Source organism: Macrobrachium nipponense, chromosome 18 (assembly GCF_015104395.2).
Source record: "Macrobrachium nipponense isolate FS-2020 chromosome 18, ASM1510439v2, whole genome shotgun sequence".
Taxonomy (NCBI): domain Eukaryota; kingdom Metazoa; phylum Arthropoda; class Malacostraca; order Decapoda; family Palaemonidae; genus Macrobrachium; species Macrobrachium nipponense.
In genome coordinates, this window is record NC_087211.1 from 53,960,576 (window position 1) to 53,975,871 (window position 15,296).

Sequence of the window (15,296 nt, forward strand, 5' to 3'; positions counted from 1 at the left end):
AGTCCCCCCCCGTTTTCCGAATGTATGCCAGGGCTGTGGTGTTGTCCGAGTTGATCTAAAACTGACTTTCCCTTCACGAGGGGTTCGAAGGCTTTAAGAGCGAACCAAATCGCCGTCAGCTCTTTCCTGTTGATGTGCCAGGACACCTGATCCCCCATCCAGGTGCCTGACACTTCTCCCGACCCGAGAGTAGCTCCCCAACCTATGTCCGACGCGTCTGCATATAACACTAGGCTGGGGTTCTGAACGTGCAAGGAAAGGCCTTCCTTGAACAGGAGAGGGTCTAGCCACCAACGGAGATCCTCCTTTATCACTTGCAAAATCTTGAACGCAAAGTCTAGACCCTGAGATCTTCGGTTCCAGTTCCTCGTCAGGAAGAACTGAAGGGGTTTGAGGTGCAACCTCCCTAAAGAAACGAATTGCTCCAGCGAGGAGAGTGTCCCCAACAGACTCATCCACTCCCTCGCTGTGCATACATCTTTCCCTAGAAAGGTTGCGACCTTCTCCAAACATCAGGTTATCCTCTCTGGGGAAGGATACGCCCGAAAAGCCTGAGAAGCCATCCGAATCCCCAGATAGATACGATCTTGACTGGGGATTAGTTGTGACTTCTCGAAATTCACTAGCAAACCCAGAGAAGCTGCTAAGTTCAACGTTAAGCGTAGGTCCTCCAGACATTTTTCCCTCGACTTGGCCCTGATTAGCCCAATCGTCCAAGTAGAGGGAAATCCTCACTCCCTCCGAGATGAAGCCACTGAGCAACGTTCTTCATCAGCCCTGTGAAGACTTGGGGGGCTGTGGAAAGGCCGAGCATAGGGCCTGAACTGAAACACGTTCCCTCCACACATGAATCTTAGAAATTTGCGTGACGAAGGATGGACCGGCACGTGGAAGTAAGCGTCCTGAAGGTCCAGTGACACCATCCAGTCCCCGGGACGAAGAGCTGCTAAGACTGATGAAGTCGTCTCCATAGCGAACTTCCTCTTCTTCACAAAGACGTTCAGGGCGCTTACGTCCAGAACCGGCCTCCATCCTCCTGAGTTCTTGGGAACAAGGAACAGACGGTTGTAGAAACCCGCGGAAAGAGGGTCCTCTACCATCTCTATTGCCTCTTTCTCCAACATCAGCTCTACTGCTAGAGCGAGGGCTTGATTCATGAGTGGGTCTTTGTATTTGGCCACCAGCTCCCTTGGTGTGGTGGTCAAAGGTGGCCTCGAGGTAAAGGGAATGAGGTATCCCCTCTTGATCATAGCGAGGGACCAGTTGTCCGCCCCCTTCTGTGCCCAGACGTCTGCAAAAATTCAGAAGTCTGGCACCCACAGTCGTCTGGAGGACACGAGAGCTATTTCTTGGCCCTAATAGACGAGAGAAGGTCCTTCCTCTTCTAGGTGGTCTCGAACCTCTGGAGGAAGAAGTGCGGGACGAAGGGCCTCCTCGAAAGGCTCTTGCCTACTCTGATTGTCCTTCTTCGTTTTCTGCTGGAACGAAGGTTTCGGGATCCTAGCTGAACGAGCCAGCATATCTGCGTCACTTTTGCTGACAACTAGCTGGAAATGTCGTTTATTATCTTCTTCGGGAAGAGCTGCGGAGAAAGTTGAGAGTACAACAAGGAAGCTCTCTGTGCATGGGAAACAGCCTTGGTAAGAAAGGAGCAGAAAACTGCCCTTTTCTTTACTACTCCTGCCCCAAAAAGGGAAGCTATCTCCCCGGATCCATCTCTCACTGCCTTGTCCATACAAGACAGCACCGCGTGAAGATCTTCAGGTGAAAGAGAGTCTTGATCTTGGGTCCTCTTAGCCATGACTCCAAGGGTCCAGTCAAGAAAGTTAAAAACTTCTAAGACCCGGAACATTCCCTTCAGAAGGTGATCTAACTCGCTCATACCGCACGTCGTCTTCGCAGAGTTAAGCGCCGAGCGACGTGCAGAATCAACCAACGAAGAGAAGTCCGAGTCCGCCGAAGAGGGAAGAGTCAGACCCAAGGGCTCTCCTGATTCGTACCAGAACCCCATCTTTCCCGTAAGTTTGGACGGGGGAAAAGAAAAGACGGTCTTCCCTTTCTCCTCCTTCGAGACCAACCAATCGTTGAAGTTCTTGAGAGCCTTCTTTATCGACACTGTCGGTTTCATCTTAACGACTGAAGACTTCTTCGATGTATTAGTCGTCGAAAATAAGGACGGAGGTGACGGAGGAGCAATGGCCGAAAGAGACTCCCCAAAATCTTGCAAGAGGAGGTCGGTCAGTCTCTTGTACGACGACACTGAAGCATCCTTAGGCAAATCTTCCTCCAAATATGATATTGTTAAGATACAATAAAGTTTGTTCATACTTACCTGGCAGATATATATATAGCTGTATTCTCTGAAGTCCGACAGAATTTCTAAAACTTACGACACACGTAGTGGGAGTAGGGTGGTTAGTACCCATTCCCGCCGCTGGGAGGCGGGTAGCAGGAACCATTCCCATTTTCTATCAGATTTCTATCTCCACTGTCTCCTGAGGGGAGGTGGGTGGGTACTTAAAATATATATATCTGCCAGGTAAGTATGAACAAACTTATTGTATCTTAACAATATCATTTTGTTCATGAAACTTACCTGTCAGATATATATATAGCTGAATCCCACCTTTGGCGGTGGGAGAGACAGAAAAGGATTTTAGGAAACATATAAATGTAGATGATTGACATCTTGGTTCCTTACCTGTTAGCATAGCTGACTTCGTGATTACTGTCACCCAAGCCTGCTTCTGCTTCACTAGAGTTACCAACAAGGTAAGTGACCTGTATAGTTGGTGCGCTCTAGATGATCTGTCAACGGGGACGGGACCACAATGTGACTAGACCATGACCATACTTCTGAGGGCAACGAGGCAAAACCACCACCTAAGTTAGCCTAACAAAATACTCCCATATACCAAAGGCTAAAGGAAGGGACACCGCATTCGGCGCCGACCCTACAACCATAAACATACATAATATTAAAAACTCACCTACCCTTTTCTATGGGAAAGGATGAGCGCTACCTCCTGCCCCCAAAATAGTGTCTGCGGCGACGTATGGTCCGAAGAGTAACAGTTTTCATATGTCGTTCTCACCTCCCGTAGGTAGTGCGAGGCGAACACTGAGTTACTCCTCCAAAAGGTGGCACTTAAAATGTCTTTAAGGGCCATATTTTCTGAAAGGCTATCGAGGCCGAAATAGCCCTTACCTCGTGCGCGTTAACTTTTAACAGCCTAAAGTCACTGTCTTTGCAAGAAGAGTGCGCCTCCTTTATGGTGTTTCTTAAAAAGAATGCCAGTGCATTCTTGGACATGGGCATATTTGGTCTCTTGACCGAACACCATAAGTTCTCCGCAGAACCTCTACAATCCTTTGTTCTACGAAGATATTCTCCAAGAGCCCTAACAGGACACAGATCTTTCTGGCTCTTGACCAATGATCTCTGCCATACCCTTGATCTCGAACGTTTTAGGCCAAGGATTGGAAGGGTTTTCGTTCTTAGCCAGAAAGTACAAACCCAAAGAGCAGACCGCATTATGCCCTTTGAAGCCGACGTGTTTACTAATAGCCTGTATTTCGCTAACTCTCTTCGCCGTCGCCAGAGCAGTTAGGAATACAGTTTTCTTCGTCAAATCTCGCAAAGAAGTAGAGCAAAGAGGTTCAAAGCGACTTGACATTAAAAACTTAAGGACCACATCCAGGTTCCACGAAGGTGACTTTGGTAGTGGCACCTTGGTAGTCTCGAAAGATCTCAATAGATCATGGAGATCCTTGTTATTAGCGAGGTCAAGACCTCTATGGCGAAAAACTACAGATAAGACGCTTCTGTAGCCTTTAATGGTTGACACTGCAAGCTTCAGATCTTGTTTAAGATAACGTAGGAAGTCGGCGATCTGGCTCACAGAGGTAGTGGTAGAGGAAACTCCTTTCTTCCTACACCAGCTTCTAAAAGCTGCCCACTTCGATTGGTAAACCGCGATTGATGAAGGCCTCCTCGCGGTGGCGATAGCTTTAGCCACAGGTTTTCGAAAAACCTCTCGCTCTGGCCAACTTCTGGATAGTCTGAACGCAGTCAGACTCAGAGCGGAGAGGTTTGTGGTACCTCTCGAAGTGGGGCTGTTTTGAGTAGATCTCTCCTTAACGGAAGAGATCTCGGAAAATCCACCAGGTAGGACATCACATCTGTGAACCAGTTCGCTGGGCAAAAGGGTCCAAAAGGGGCGATTAACGTCAACCTCGTCCCCTCCGATGCTGAGAACTTTCTCATCACTTCCCCCAGAATCTTGAAGGGGGGAAATGCGTAGAGATCTAGGCCCGTCCAATCCCATAAAAGGGCGTCTACTGCTACTGCCCCCGGATCGAGAACCGTGAGCAATAAAGAGGGAGTCTCGCCGTTCTTGATGTTGCAAAAATGTCCACCAAAGGACATCCCCAAAGACCCCACAGCTCCTAGCATACGTCCTGATTGAGGGTCCACTCTGTCGGCAGTAACTGTCCTTGTCGACTGAGGAGATCCGCACGGACGTTCTCGACTCCGGCAATGAACCTTGTCAAGATCGTGATTTCTCTCGCCTTCGCCCAAAGCAGAATCTCTTTCGCTAGAGCGAACAGGGAGCGAGAGTGTGTTCCTCCTTGTTTCCTCAAGTATGCCAGGGCTGTGGTGTTGTCCGAGTTGACTTGGACTACACGACGGGAGACTTTGTTCTGAAAGAACTGGAGCGCTAACTGAACAGCTGCCAGCTCTTTGAAGTTGATATGCCAGGCTACCTGTTCCCCTCTCCAGGTGCCTGACACTTCCTCCCCCCTAGTGTTGCTCCCCACCCCTGGATGAGCGTCGGAGAACAACACTAGGTCGGGTTCCGAAGTCTTGAGGGATATGCCCTCTGACAGCTTCCACGGATCGAGCCACCATCTTAGATGGCTCTTTACCTCTTCTGAGACGTTTAACATCATGTCGAAGTTGTCCTTGTCTGTCCAGTTGTCCGACAGGAAGAACTGAAGAGGTCGGAGGTGTAGCCTCCCCAGGGAAACAAACTTCTCCAGCGAGGAAATGGTCCCCAGCAGACTCATCCATTCCCTCACCGAGCATGAATCCTTCCCTAGAAAGGCTTTTTCTATGCCTTGTTGCTGACGTTCCTGGGACGGAAAAGCCCGCAAAAGCCACTGAATCCATCTGAATCCCCAGATGCACGATGGAGCTGTGTTTGGGTCAGATGTGACTTTTCGAAGTTCACCAGAAGTCCCAGGGACGCAGCTAAAGACAGAGTCGTTTGCAGGTCCTTCAGGCACCGGGTCTGCGAGGAGGCTCGTATGAGCCAGTCGTCCAGATAGAGCGAGATCCTGATGTTGGAAAGATGGAGCCACCTCGCCACGTTCTTCATTAAGATGGTGAAGATAAATGGGGCCGTACTCAGTCCGAAACAAAGAGCCCTGAACTGAAAGACCTTCCCTTTCAGGGACGAACCGAAGAGACTTCATAGTATTGGGGATGCATCGGACGTGAAAGTAGGCATCCTGCAGGTCGAGTGATACAATCCAATCTCCAGGTCTTAAGGCCCCCAGAACTGATTGAGGTGTCTCCATCTTGAACCTCTGCTTCTCTATAAAGAGGTTTAGACCGACTTACGTCCAAGACCGGCCGCCACCCCTCCCTCCCGATTGTTTCGGTACAAGAAACAATCTGTTGTAAAATCCTGGCGTTGCCAGATCTAAAACCTGTTCCACTGCTCGCTTCTCGAGCATCTGCTCGAGCAGGTCGAAAAGTATCTTCCGCTTTTCTAAAGGATACGACGACAAGTCCCTGGGAGTGGAAGTCAGCGGGGGCGGCTTTACGAAAGGGATCTTGTACCCCTTCTCATGACTTTGAGAGACCAGTGTCCGCCTCTCTTTCTCTCCAGGCCTCTCCAAACAACTGCAGCCTGGCTCCTACCGGTGACTGAAGGAAAGGAAAGATCTCTCACTTCTTGCCCCTAGACTTAGCTGGGGCTCTACCTCTAGGGAAGACTTCTTCCTCGGGGTGACGATCTAGCGGAAGTCCCTCCACGAAAGGGCTTCTGCTTCTATTCGATTGGACTCCTGAAGACGTGGAAGGGCCCAGCAGGACGTCTCGACGACTCAGCCAAAAGGTCTTGAGTGGCTTTTCCTGAAGACTTACTGCCAGATCTTTTACCATAGCCTGGGGGAAGAGATGACTAAAAAAAAAAAAAAAAAAAGCGAAAAAGGCGCATACAAAAAGCTCTGTCCTCTGTGAGGGAGAGACAGACTTAGCCGCAAAGTTGCAATAGAGCGATCTTTTCTTCAACACGCCTGCTGAAAAATGAGAGGCTAACTCCTCTGAGCCATCCCTGACGGCCTTGTCCATGCATGACAATACACTGGACAGCTCCCCCAAGCTGATCGAGTCTGGCTTACGAGACTGGTTGTCTAAAACTCCGAGACACCAGTCTAAGAAGTTAAAGACTTCCAAGGACCTAAACAGTCCCTTCAAAAGATGGTCAAGTTCGGAAGTCGTCCATGTCACTTTAGCTGAAGCTAAAAGGGATCTCCTTGAGGCATCCACAACGCTGGCGAAATCTCCTTGCGCTGACGTAGGAACCTTCAATCCTAACTCTTCGCCGGTTTCATACTACATCCCTGCCTTACCGCTAAGTCTAGACGGAGGCAGGGCGAAAGTGGTCCTTCCCTTTGCGTTTCCAGACTCCATCCAGGTGTTAACCTTTCGGAAAGCTCTCTGGTAGACAAAGACAGTCTTCATTTTCACAAAACCTGGAGTCTTGCTTGCTTTCGACGACGAAAACTGCGATGGAGGAGAAGGAGGGGCAGAAGGCAGGAAGGTATCCCCAAACGAATCACGAAGTAGCCGTGCCAAAACTTGGTAGTCTGACGAAGCCAACGTCGAAGGTTGTTCTTTGTCAACATCCTCAGAAGAACGGCTTAGTTCCCCTTCTTCCTTACCCGAGTGAAACCCCGAAGGAGGAGGCAAAAGTCCTTTCGCTCCAAGTCTCATGTCAGAACGATGACGAGAAGAAGAGGGTAGCGGACCCTTAACAGAATCCTTAACAGTCACAGGGTCAGGAATCACCACTTGAGGAGAACGTGAAGATGTAGGAAGACGTGAAGCGTCAACAAAAGCCTCGGGAACAGCGTCCGAGTGATAGCGAACTTCCTCATTCGCGTCCAAAGTGTTCTTACGACTATGATTACTAGCGTCCATCGGAGCGTCCAACCTAGCGTCCAACGAAGCGTCCAAATCAGCGCCCAACAGAGCGTCCAGCGAAGCGTCAAACGAAGCGTCGAGCGGAGCATCTCTTATAACGTCCAGCGAAGCGTCCCTACGAACTTCCCGCGAAGAAACAGGGCCTGCTACCTGACGAGTGTCCCGTTGAGCGTCGACACGCTCATGTTGAAGAGGAGCAGAACGTATTGAAGTTCGTCCGACCGGAATAACATCGTCCCCAGCAGAAACGTCGAAGTCGGAATGCCGAGCGTCTTCTCGACGAGAAGAGAGGGGAGCGTGATGAAACCTCTCTCTTTCAAGATGTCTACCGCCACCTCTAGACGAACACTGGGGAGCAGAACGAAGTCTAGAGGGCGAAATACCAGGAGACGAGGACGAAAGAGGAGCAGGTGGAGAAGACTGTCTTGTTCTCTTGATCGGAAGTCTGTCGTCTTTCTTGCGACGAGGAACCGTCTCCTTCTGCTTAAGTAAAGCGTCCAGTTGCCGTTGCATAGCAAGGATTATCTCAGTCTGCGAAGTCTCCTTACAAGGAGACGGGCTGTGCCTGTGAGAAGGTGAGGGGCGAGGGGACGCCTTCTTCCTTCTCCCAGGAACAGCCTTGGCTCTAGAGCGACTGGGGCGCTCGAAGGCGTCATCATCCGATGACGTCCTAGACTTCTTCTGGGGCGGAAAGGCTACGCTTTCCGGAGAAGAATGCCAATCAGACATAGCATGACGTGAAGCGTCTTGATCTTGAAGAGTCCTCTTCAAAAGGTCAAAAGTCGCGAATCTGGACGAGATTCCCACCCGTGCGCGGGGAGGACGCGCCGGAAGACGAGAAACAATCTCTCAGGATGCGTGCTCGAGCACGCTCCTTAGCAGCCTGGGAAGCGTCCACAGGAACTGCTGAAGGGACGTCAGATCGGTGGGGGATCCCCGTAACCCTCCTTCGGCCTTCGACATGCCCTCTCCGAGTCCTGGGAGTCCGGCAGAGGTCCCAGCCTAGAGGCGCTATAGGGCCGATCTGACGCCCCCTCCACTTCACTAGGGGCACTATCACTGCACTTAGTTTGCCTGTTTTCAAGGGCAAGCACTTTAGATTCAAGCGTTTTCAATGAATCCAGAATAAGTGAAAGGGCATTACCCTCCGCAGACACCACTTGAGGGCCCGAAGGCAACACTACGGGGTTAGGAGAGACAAAATCTAAAGGAGGGTTAGAAGGGGTTACATTAAGACCCTGTCTGCTACCCAATTTACTCCTGGAGGAAGACCTCCTGATCCTGTCACGCTCTAATTTATTTACGTAGGATTCATACGTCTTCCATTGTACATCATCCAAACTTTCGCACTCATTACAGCGAAAATCATACTTACAAACTTGCCCCCTACAACCTTTACACAATGTGTGAGGATCAACCAAGGCTTTTGGTAGCCTCACCTTGCATTCATCTTTCAAACACACCCTGGCGCTAGCCAAACTAGATCCAGACATATTTAAGGAAAAAAACCAAGCCAAATTCAAAACAATCCAAAGTCATGTATGCCAAGCTATCGATCCAAAAACAAAAAACCAAAAAGTCAAGAGGATACTCAAGCCAATGAAAAGTTTTCCAAAATCCTGAGGCGGAGGTGTGTAAACAGTTGTTTACGACACCGGCGACAGAAGAAATCTGATAGAAAATGGGAATGGTTCCTGCTACCCGCCTCCCAGCGGTCGGGAATGGGTACTACCACCCTACTCCACTACGTGTGTCGTAAGTTTTAGAAATTCTGTCGGACTTCAGAGAATACAGCTATATATATATCTGACAGGTAAGTTTCATGAAAAAACCCCAAGATACTCTTCAGACGAATGACGCTTAGAAGATCTACTGCAAGGAGGAGAGCTTTTCCTCGGAGAGCGCCTGCTCGGAGAGCGCCTACTGGGAGAATGCGCACAGGAGATCTCTTGAATTCCTCTACAGGAGACGTAGTCCGAGACCGAACAGGAGAAGCGTAAACTGCAGAATTCTTGGCTCTATTGCGTTCCACTTCAGGCTCTTCGCAAAGGATTCGGGGCTGGAAGGAAGGGCGCAAGGTACTTTCCAGGGCCTCTTGAGAGGGCGAGACAACTCCGAGGCGCTCCATCTACGCTTAGGAGAAGGCGACGAAGATGACGAGAAACACTGGCGCAACAACTCCTTCTTGGCTCGATCCAAGGCAGCCTGGGAACGAGCAACAGGATCTGCCGAGGGGACACCCCTGACCGGTGGGGGTTCTCCCTAACCTTCCTGTGGCTTTCGACTTTCCTCCTCCACTGGTCTGGGAGTCTGGAAGCGGTCTAGGCCTGGAAGCGTTAGTGAGCCGTCAGACGCACCCTCCACTGCACTAGGGGCACTGCACTGATCACTTGCACGTCACTCTTACCTTGTAGAGAGTGAGCGAAGCTCTCCTTACTCCTGATCGAGGCTCTCCCGGAAGCAACTCCCGAAAACGAATCTTCGGGTTCAAAGGTGGGTGCAGGGGCTGAAACAAGAGAAGGAACTACTTCTGCTACAGGGTTCTCAACGTCCATTTCACTCACTCTCGATCTACTTGAGCTCCTTGAAGAAGCCTGCGTGCCCTATCCTTCTCCAACTTCCTTAAATAAGAAGATAGAGCCTTCCATCCATCTTATTCCAAAACCAAAACTCACACTCTTTACAAGGGTTAACGAAAGAGCATTCATTCCCTCTACATACCATACATCGGAGTGAGGATCCAAAGCAGCCTTTGGAAGCCTCACTTTACAGTCACTCACTGAACAAACTCTAAATAGAGCAGGTTTCTTAACCTCAGAATCATCCATGATTATTATCCAAAGAAAAATCCAAAAGAAATCCAAATCAATCAATCCAAAAAGCGTATGCCAAGCCAACAGACAAAGGTACTTCACCAAAATCCAATTTGTCGGCAACGAGAAAGAATCTAACTATCGGAGGACTGAACAACAGGTGTTGTCCAGCCGGCGACAGAAAAAATCTGACAAGAAAGGGGGACTGGTTCTTACACCCGCCACCCAGCGGCGGGTAAGGTAGATCACCTGACCTACCTGTAGCGTGTGCCGCGAGTTTTGAATTTTCTGTCGTGACGTCAGAGACGTAAGCTAAGTATATATCTGGCAGGGAAGTTCATGTACAAAAACACTGTTTTAGGATGCCATTCCAATGGCTATCCTTGGCAGTCTGGGACGTTACTACAGATCCTGCCGAGGGGACGCCTGACCGGTAGGAATTCTCTGAAACCTCCATACGGCTTTCGACATTTCTTCTCCTCTGGGCTTGGGAGCTTGGAAGAGGTCTAGGCCTGGGAGCGAGACAGAGCCGATCAAACGCACCCTCCACTGCACTGGGAACACTTTCCACTGCACTTTGCTTACCTTCTAAATCCTTAATTTTGCGTTCCATCCTCATGAGGGAAGCCTTCAAACTTGCAATCTCCGATACCGAACTTGCAGAATCTGATAAGGGAGAAGGCGGTAATGCTGTATGGGAGGAAGCAACAATTACATGAGAGACAGGTGCTGAACTACTAACTGGCTCGTTAGAGAAAGACCTACTCAAACTTTTGGAAGGGGCTTTTCTAGCCTTATCACTCTCCAATTTCCTTAAATAGGAATTAAGAATCTTCCATTCCTCCTCATTCAAATTTACGCATTCACCACAAGTGTTAGATTCAGAACATTCATTCCCTCTACACTGCTTATATATGGTGTGAGGATCTACCTAAGCTTTCGGTAGCCTCACACTACAACTCTCAATCACACACACTCTGAATGTATAACTAGAGTCAGACATTTCAAGAAAATTCCAAACCAAAATCCAAATTACAGTCCACAAAAGCATATGCCAAGCAGAGATCCAATATGTCACCAAATAATCAGTCCAGAAGATCAACGGCGACGAAAAAACGAAGTCAAAGTCAGGAGGAACTAGCAACGATGTTACCAGAACCGGCGACAGAGAAAATCTGGTTAGAGAACGGGAATGGTGTTTTTTCCCTATTCCTGCCACCCAGCGGCAGGGCGGTAGATCACCTGACCTACCTGTAAGCGTGTGCCACGAAATTCGAATTTCTGTCGGGGACGACGGGTCTATAGCTAAGTATATATCTGACAGGGAAAGTTGAATGTATGAAATTCATTATTAGATGCACATAATTCAACTAACTTTATTATTTTGTCAAGTGCCAATGGGGAAATGATCTGAATAGGGGGATAATTTTCCCTTAAAAACTGGAAACGAAACGTCCAGTCTGGTACTTTTGTGAATAGGGAGTCTAACGTCAAGGCTTAAAAGTTTTATGTTGTGAAGTGTATTACGTGCTTCTCTGAATTTGTGACAAAAATCTTCCAAAGGTTTAATGTGACTGGGAGAAAAAGTGCCTAAAAAACGGGAAAGGAGGCCAGCTAACCATTTAGAATTTTGTAATTGAAAGCTCCGGCGCATGAAACGATGGGTCTGAATGGAAGATTGTCCTTTTGAGTTTTGGGAAGGCCATAAATGTAGGGTGAATTTAGGATTAATTACTTTAAATTTCTCTAACATTTCAATTCTCTTTTTGTCTTAGCCAATTAATCTTACTTTCCGAAAAATTCTGTGGGAACGTTTTGGAGGGGATTTTTCGTCAGTTTGTCATAAGTGTTTGTGTCACTAAGAAGCTGGTTTCTACGCCTCTCTTTTCGTACATTTCATCGTTTTTCGTACACTCTGAAATGCTCCAACTGGGTCCCAGGGCATGACCAGACCCAGTATTCAACCACCATACGCAGCAAACCCATCTTCGTGACCCATTCTGCTTTTATTTTCGTTCTTTTTGTGCTTTTGTGATTTGTTTATTAGAGTGCAACTGCTAAATAAGCCATCATGGGGCCAAAGAAAGTTCCAAGTGCTAGCCTTTTTGTAAAAAAAGTGAGAAACACTATAGAATTTAAGAAAAAACTTGTAGCAAAGTGTTAAGAGGAAGTTGCATGCTGATCTCAGTGAGAAAATGTTAGTGAATTTAATGCCAGCAGAGGCTGGTTTGAAAAATCAAGAAAGCGAATGGGCATACACATGCGCTTGCTTCAAGGATTAAGGACAAATTTGCAAAGTGGAATGATGTAAAAAATGTGGAGAATTCATCATCCCAACAAAGAAGTTGTAATCAGTGTCTCAACGTGTTTAATGACAATGCTGTGTTTAACTTTAGGCAAATTTTAAAGAAATGCCAGAAACAAATGACTAGGCACTTTTGTTGTGTGACAGGGGTTCAGTAACTCTCAAGCTGGTCCTAGTGCCAGTAAAAAATGAAGAGGGGATAGTGCCAGTAAAATATGAAGAGAAGTAACCCTAGATAGGTCCTTGATACCTGAAGTCCTTCTGGAGGGTGATTCCCCTTCCAAACAATAACCTCATCCTCCTCCTCCCTCTCCCCTCCTCTCTGTCTTCCATACGCTAACAAGTGTTTTCCATAAAGGTAAAAGTGATGCTAAATATTCATGCATTCATTTCATTAGTCATTTATATTTATTTCTCATTGTTTTCTATATGTAAAAATGTGTTTATTCACTATAAATTGTATTGTTTGTTAATATTTTTGGGTGTCTGGAATGCATTAATTGTATTTACATTACTTATTACGTATGGGGAATTATTGTTTCAGTTTTTGTATGTTTTGGATTTTGTGGGAGGTTCCAGAACAGATTACTGTATGTATGAAAACCAAGGTTCCACTGTATAAATAATATATATAGGACAATCTCAAAGCCTGATGACATGCCAGTAAAACCATGTAGTACTACTAAGCTGTACTATTGTTTTGGTTGGGTTCTACACAAACATGCAAATGTCATAGAAAAAAAATAAGTTGATATCCATAACATAAAAACTGACCCTCTTTAGAGGAGTAACTGTATACTACACACACCACAAAAACTAAGAAAACCCACCTACAAAGTGGCGATACTGAGCTCTCTTTTTGTTCAATGTGTCGTTCCATTGGCTTGGCGTAAGTGGTAAATAATTCAATAATATTTTCCAAAATAATGCTCTTCGACCACCCTCATCTGGGACACCTGGAAATATCAGCCAATGATTATAATTTCTTAATAACAGGGCAAGTGATTATGAACATACTTGTGAGAATGACTATTTTCTTTTAAAATATGACTAAATCTTTGGCTGAAATGAAAGGTTTGTAGCAAGGACCCTAAAGCATTATAGCAAATGGCTATCTATAATTCTGCTCATTAATATCTCAGAATAAATTGTTTTGACCTTGTACATGGAGATTCTTATCGAGTAAACAGGTTATTTTTCTGTCTTCTGGTTTTAAACAGCTCACATCCAGACTATATGAAACCCTTTAAATCATCACCCACTTCAATTCTTATTGTTTCATAAATCACAGTACAGTATGTAATACAAATTTAGAAGTAACCTGAAATGTAAATCAAGGATTACATATTTACATTGCCACTTTAAAAAATGACAATGTGCTCAACTAAGCTACTTCACCCTCAGAATGATTAGGTTAACCTCTAAGCCCAAGAACTCACAATTAAGATATTAGAATTACTGTATACCCTTGAACCCCGTAACCTCCATAAAAGCTCAAACTACTCCACATTCAATACAGTAGCTGATGCACAATCATGTTTTAAATATGATATTGTCATGTTATCAATAAAGTTTTATTACATACTTACCTGACAGAGATATACTTAGCTATAGACTCCGTCGTCTCCGACAGAATTTCAAATTTCGCGGCACACGCTACAGTAGGTCAGGTGATCTACCGCCCTGCCCTGGGTGGCAGGACTAGGAACCATCCCCGTTTTCTAATCAGAATTCTTCTCTTCCACCTGTCTCCTGCGGGGAGGCTGGGTGGGCTATTAATCGTATATATCTGTCAGGTAAGTATGTATAAAACTTTATTGTAACATGACAATATCATTTTTATACATTCAACTTCCCTGCCAGATATATACTTAGCTGATTAGCACCCATTGGTGGTGGGTAAGAGACAGCTAACTACTGAAATAGACAGGTAAACAACATATGTTGTAGGTATTTATAAACCTTGGTTCCTACCTTATTAGGCTGAAGACTTCGCGGCTACTGCCTTGTAGTCTGCTTAGCCTCAAGAGCCTCAGCGAGATAATGATCTATGGCTAAGAGTTTCTTGTGGGTCTGCCAATGGGGTCTTATCCACTTACTCGGCAGAGCCTAAAGGCCTTTGTCATTGGGTTAGGGTGATATTCCACTTACATGACAATACACCTTGTTCAAGGAGCACAAAACCGATCCCGATCACCTGATCCTAACATCCATGTTAGTTCTAAGATTGTAAGGAGTCATCCCCGAACTCCTCACAAACAACCAAAAAACTCGAAACATAATTACACTTTCATTACAAAATATACAAAAAAAAATTTTGTACTCCCCTACTAGTCATACATACCCTTGATCGCCTACCAGCAATGACACTCTGCTCCCGTGCGACAGTAGTGAGCTTGCTACTAGAAAACCAAGCACATATCTGACAAGAGGGTTTATGTACGATAAAAACACAAAATTAAGGATCAGTCTTTGCTCCAAGACCCAGTACTGTATCTGCTGATACAAAAGGACCTAGCGAGAAGCACTTCTCATAGGTCACTCTCACTTCCTTCAGATAATGAGATGCAAACACTGAATTGCACCTCCAATATGTAGTCTCGATGATATTCTTCAGAGACATGTTCTTTTGGAACGCCAAAGACTTGCTACTGCTCTTACTTCATGCGTCTTGACCTTTAGAAGACCGAAGGATGCCTCAGAGCAGTTCTTGTGAGCGTCTGTAATAACGCTCCTCACAAAGAAAGCTAAGGCGTTCTTGGACATGAGTCGTTTGGGGTTCTTCACTGCACACCAAAGACCTTGTTGACAAGCTCCCATCTGTCTCTTCCTCTCTAAATAGAATTTAAGAGCTCTCACTGGACAGAGAGATCTCTCTATCTCTCTGCCTACCAGGTTAGATAGGCCTTTTACCTCAAAACTTCTGGGCCAAGGTTTTGATGGTTTTTCGTTCTTTGCCAGA